Raw genomic sequence first — 6,846 nt, forward strand, 5'->3', positions numbered from 1 at the left:
ATGCAGAAAACTTTGTTACAGATCAAATGTAAGTAGGTCTAGAACAACGAGAACTATTTGCTAAACAAAGACAGTTTCATGGTTTTACAGGCTATTAACATTTAGATCAATGAAAATTAAACACTATAAGTAAGATTATAACCATGTGTTTATACGGACAGCATAATTGGCAACATTGCCATATTCATGCAGTTGCGTCTGTGTCTACTATTTAATTAGATATAACAAAACTTGGTAATGAACTAAACCAGTATAGCAAATATGTTTGCAAGGTTTGTAGGTATCCATTTTTCTAGATGTTATAATTATGCAGATCATAAGCACTATAAAAACACAGCTAAATTGTAAAAATTGTACACGTTGACACCTGCAACATGGCCTAGGAATTGTAATTATGGAGGGTGGCCGCTTTTCCGTAAAACTGGAGATAAGTGGGAATATGATATTTCTGAGTTCAGCGTTACAATGATTATAACTATTATATTATTTTTAAATATATTTTTTTTGTTTTGTTTTTTCCTGGACTTTATTGCCCTCCACACAATTAAGTATTTCAGAATCCAATAGGAATTTTGAAATGCTGTTCTTTTTTGGAAATCAGAGGACATTATACAAACTCAAATGGACATACTTCTGTATTTTTTTCCATTGAAAGGCAGTGACTTAATTACCTTATAAAATTATGAGAGTGCCTGCGAATTCACAATAACAGTGGGTAAAAAAAAAAAAACAACATTTTTTAGTAACATGTGCTTTTCAGTAAACAAAATTAGAGCAGGCAACAGCTTTGAGTTATCAGAAAATGCTATATAGGTAACTATATAAGTGAAGAAGGAAATACTACCTATAGCCAAGGTACGCAAGTTAAAATTACATTCAAATACCTATGTGGGACGGGAGGTCACAAACCATTGTAAATACGTTTTTGGATTTAATTTTTTGTACTTTAGATAAATTACCTTATATTTTAGTTTTAGTTATAACTTCATTTCAGAACGAATGAGGGTTTTATGAAATTTTTACTGGCGATTTATTTTGCAGTTGAGTAATTTTTTTTGTAATCAGTAAATAGTTTCCATATCATCAACACTTCAACACAAAAGTACAAAACGTAAATCAAAACTATGTCCATGCAATAAAGTATAGCATGCTTGAGGGATTGGAGCTTCCTAAATCCTTCAACCAACTTCGAATGAATAAAATTATTAATGATTTTGTCCATGACAACTCTTTCAACATAGCTTATTCCATTATATTTGGCTGTTTGTTTACATTCTGTGTCCCACAGTTGACAGTGGCGCGTCACCCGCCATTTCTTGAAATGCTTGGCTCAGCCCCATTTCAAGTCTTCCATTGTAACATCAGGGTTGGATTTCTGGAAATTTCCGTAGCAAAAATTGTGGTTTTGGCATTCTCTGCCACCCATTAGATTTAAGCCCAGCAATTTCCTTACATTCTGTATGTTCATTAGTCATCACACATCACATCAATGAAGTACCTGATAACCTTAAACTTATACTACAGCATAACTTCACTGAGCGGAGAGGGAACATTTTTATTTAATGAGATTCATTTAAAACCAAAGTACAGCAATGCAGTGTGTAATAGAGTAGGGATAGTTATATAACATTTTTTATAATTATGTTTTGGCTGCTGTTTATACTTGAAAGGCCCGCATACTCAATTTGAGTGGAAATTTTTATTCTTTCAAAATTGTATTCATGTTATGGTAAAAAGGAATGTAAAAACTGATTTACTTACATTAAAAATGATCAAAGACGACGGTAATACCACAGTGAGGAAGCCGCTGTGCACTATGGTTCTCATGGCGGTGGCTCGCCATTGGCTACTGTTGTACGGAGGTGACGGAAAAATACTGCACTCAGTCTTGATCCCGGGTAGGAAGTGTTCCCCTACCGGGCCAGGAAACTAACCCGAGATCTTCGGCTCACCATCCAAGAGCTTTATCCTGTGAGCTAATAGGTCGGACTGAAAATTATAATAGGAACGTATAATTTGTCCATGAGAGTAGTTTAAATTTGAAACACAGCACATTTAACTAGCGATGCTTGTGCTGCTCTTAGATTGAAATGTAAAAATGAGAGCCACATGAGTGCTGCGGTCAAGTAACAGACTCAAAACTCGCTTTTTATGTGGCTTATAAAGCTTCTTTCTGTGATAAAGTTTATTTTTTTTTAAAGTTGTAGTGTGGTGCTTTAGATTCCTTTATTTTTTCCCCCCAACCAAACATTTGAATAATATGTGGCTTTGCATTTATTGTATTTTATTATTACAAATCAGAAATAACATATTTTATCGTGCATGAAAGGTGAGCATGTGTAAGTTAAATTCTGTTATATTTATATTCTACCATACTTGTGCACATTTATAACATACCTGATTACGTATAACAAATTGTTAAGCACATTGTACACGGATATTGAATATTATTTCGGGCTTAAATTAAAAAAAAATTTCCAGTTTCCTTTGGGATTCGTCTGATATTAAGTGGTTTCCATTACTAATTATAGTGTGTTACAGGTCTTTTATAGCATTTATCCTTGCAAAATGCAGCATAAATAAGATGTTTAAACAATTCAAACTACCCATGCAAGTAAGTACATCTTATAGGCCAGTGCGCCTACAAAATTACAGAACCGAATTGCTGTACGGGACAAACTAGTAGTTACTCTAGACACCTCTAAATGTAAAAAAAAGTTACATAATGGTCAGAAATCATGCTGGTATCCATTTTTCCCGCACAAAAGCTTTTCTTCAGATGCTTTTGCCTAAGGTTATATCATGTAAATTAAAATGATTGCATCCTGAACATGATTCTTACAAATTATGGAATCTAGAAACAAAACAAGAAGAATTCTTTTACTGTTTTATTAAGTAATTTTTTTACCAGTTTTTAAAGTTGAAAAACTTAAGTTCTGTCTTTATTGTAGTTCTAATTTTTTGAACTATTTGCTCCATGAATGTTTCTTTGGATCAGGCAGCTTTTTAAAACTTTATCTTTAAGTGTTGCAAGCATTTCAACCAATTAAAGTTTGGCTTATTGAAATTATTGTAAGTAAAAGTAAGGTTTACATTTAATCCACTTTCATGGTTTGCTACAAACTTTGAAACAGATGTCTGGGTGTTATTTTTATATATATATTTTAATTTTGTTAGTGGTTGCACGCTGGTAATGTGTTAAGTGTAATATGTGCACCGGGTATTCAGATGTCTCACTTGGGCTGTGGATGTTTAGTTGCCAAGACCTGAATTATTTTTTAACATTTTAAACAGGTTCAACGCTTAGATGCTTAACTAAAATAATTCTTCATTGAATTCTAAAAAATATATAAATATATATTTATTGTTTTTTTTTAACTGTGTATAATGTTGATATTTTGTAAATTTGTCTAGAACAATTTTAAGCATTATAATACGTACAGCCAAGAATATTCATTGGGCAGCAAAGTAGACTTGAAGCACTTAAACATCTGCTTCACGTTGATAATTGGACTGCAATGGTCTTGATATGTCCGTGATGACAACGAGCCACTTATAAACAAGGACAAGAGGTGTTTACCCAGTCATGTCAAACCTGCCAAAAGGTCTTTGACCTTGTTATTGCCCAAAGAGCAATAAAAAGGCTTGAATTTGTATAGGCAAGCTAAGTCCAGCCTGAAGTGGAATTAAATTAATTAATGAAATAACGATGGCTCTAGTTATAGCTCTTGACTTTGTCAGTTTGGTAATAAAGATTTGGATTCTTAAAAAAAAAAAAAAATGGTACATGGAATTAAGATTTAGTAAAAACTACAATAACTTATACTAAAAAAAGACTGATTAATTTTTGGTGTTGGAAATGTTTAGGAGATAATTTAGGAGGTAATTTTTCAAGTAAAACAAAAGTTGCAGTTATGGTGCAAGTGATACAGTTGATAAAAATAATTAATCATATGTTAGTGTGAAGTGGTACTAATTAATAGTAGAGGTAGCCGCAGTGAGTATCATAACTTTCAGCAGGTTTCGGACCACAGTGAGTTGCCTAAATATTTAAGAAAATTTGAAAACCATGATTGGCTTAGATTAAAATAAAAAAAAATGTGTTAGGTGGCTTAAACTGCTCTTTACTATTTGTGATAATTTTATGGAAATTTTGAAAAACTGCCACAGTTAGTAAATATGTTTATTTCCTTGAAATAAGTTTTACTCAAACAGTGGCCCATGTAATTTAATAAAAAACATTTTTTGCTGACTTAAAAGGTCTAGAAAACAGAATGAAATTGAAAATGTGAAAGAAAGAATTTTTAACCACTTAAAATAATAACTTTCTTCACAGAACTAAGTAAACATGAAACACATGTGACAAAAGGCCTGGCTGGTTTATACGTAGGGAAAATAAGTGTTACCAGTGTAGAAGTAATAGTTATGAAATAAATCAAATAAGTTCCGTGGTAAAAGCAAGTGTGCTTCAGTTGGCTGGTGTGTCGACAGTGACGTAGAGAACAAGGTGCCAACACGTCGAACTCTGGCGGCTACCTCCGTACTAGTAGTACTATCTTAGTGTCATGTTTCAGATTATATATTTATATTTACAATAGTTTTAACTTAATACCTAGAATCTCATGCAATGGAAAAAGTATAATCACTAACATATCCTGTTTCTAGTTCAGATAATTCAGCATTGAAATTATAGATAGAACCATAGTACGGCCAAATGTTGCTGGTTTTAGATGTACTAATTTGATGTAAGGAAGATTATGCAACTTTTCTTGGATTAACTACATATGTACTTTTCAGTGATATGAGACATTTGTGATTAATTATGCAAAAGAGAATAACAGTGTAAAATTATAATATAAATTATACAGACCATTCTTTTTCAGTGTGTTTGTCATACTTGCCAACTATTAGAACGTACCTGTAAAATTTTAAAGCATGACTTTCTTGAGTAATTTACATTTTTCGAGAATTTTTGTGTGGCATTTTATAATTTATATTTAAATTCTGATCATAGAGTTTATTGTGAGTGTAGAAAGAAATCTAGAAGGAATGGTTTTAATAATTATAGGTAGTAATATTCTACTAAATAAGTTAACATGTCATGTGTGTTAAACCAAAATGATATAATGAAGTTTTTGTGTTAAAATTTGTGACTTATTTTTACACATAAATTTTCAGTGGTGCGCAAATAAAAGTGTTCCTTGTAATGATGTACACACCAATGGTTTTTTTTTTTTTTTTTTTTACTTTTCTCTGAATCTCGTAACTTTAAGGAAGTTAGGCCTTACTATAGTCGTATAGTGGATTTTTCCATCTTTTTGCTATAATTCTGATTTTGAATTACCTATTTGTCTCAATTTTTGGCATGTCAAAAAAAAACATTTCCCAGACCTTCTATACCATCTTGCAACTACATGTTTACTAACAGTAAGTGTCGACAGGAAATAACTTATTATTTCACGTGGGCGACTACAACTATCATGATAATTGCACAGGTTCACAAGTGTTGACTTCAGCAAGTAGCGAAAGCTAAGCCTTATGCCATGTCAAACCAAAAATGTTAGCACGTAAGTTTTGTTCTAAGCGATAGCCAAAAATTTTAAATTGCAAGATGGTGAGGCCTTATCCGGTTATCCCCTTTAACCTGCATTTAATTAAAGTTTTCATTATGGCTGTGGTTTCATAGATTTCTGTTCAACCCATTCTGCTGTTTACAAAAACTGGTTTTTTTGTATGATAATCATTAGCAAGATATTTAAAAGTGTTAAATTCAAAAATTATTATCTACGTAAAGAGAAAAGTATAAAATTGGCAGTTATTTTGAATAATATTGAATACACAAGTGTATCGTTAATTTTTCCACCTAAACTGATTTTTTACTTTTCTCTTTGAAATATACATAGTACATAGTTTGCAAGTATACATGATGTGAGTGAATTTGACCTGCACACTTCTGCTTCATCGTGACTTGTGGTCTTGAGTGCTTCCGAAGGCTGGTATACTTCTTTGAAGTTGGGGCTGAACAACATTTTTATTGTAATTAATAGAGAAAGTATTCAAGATAAATTGCTGAGTAGATTATGTTTAATTGACTTAATTTCTACAAAGACTGGAAATTTTGTCACCGTAGCATAATTATTTCATTGATATAATTGGAAGTAGTAACAGATCACAAAAATAAAAAAAAAGGCATTGCCCCCAATTATTTCAATCAAATAATTTTTTGACTGACAAAATTTACGGTGGTTGTAGAGCTTCATTCAGTTAAACATAATCCTGACGCACACTGAACTTGGATACTTTATTATTTACGATAAAAATGATATGGAAGGTAAAACCTGGAATTTATGATTGCATGCTGAGTGGCCACCCTGATGAAGTTATTTGTAATGCAGAAAGGAGGCCTGCGCATCTGTGTGCGGGCAACAACCCCCCCCCCCGGCTCTCTCTCTCTCTCTCTCTCTCTCTCTCTCTCTCTCTCTCTCTCTATATATATATATAAAATATATAGAGCTGCATCTGCTGCCAGACCCTTTAACCCCGAGCCCTGCAGTGCTGGGAGGGGGTTTATCAAAGAATATTCATTTCATTTGTATGAAAGTTATTTATCATTTATACAAACCTAAAAAATTGAAATCCAAAATGACTGCAATAGTTCTCTCATGACAATGTACACACATGTTCATGAGAAGCACTGAATGCACGATTTGATTTAAAACTGATATAATTTAACATTCAAAAGATTACAGTCAATAAAACTTTATTGTATGATTACAAGATGTAAAGTATGCATTGTTTCAATTATTCTAGCTATTCCGAAATAGCTCGTAATGGGCTCCAAAAAAA

This window comes from Bacillus rossius, chromosome 7 (genome assembly GCF_032445375.1).
Source record: "Bacillus rossius redtenbacheri isolate Brsri chromosome 7, Brsri_v3, whole genome shotgun sequence".
NCBI classification, from domain to species: domain Eukaryota; kingdom Metazoa; phylum Arthropoda; class Insecta; order Phasmatodea; family Bacillidae; genus Bacillus; species Bacillus rossius.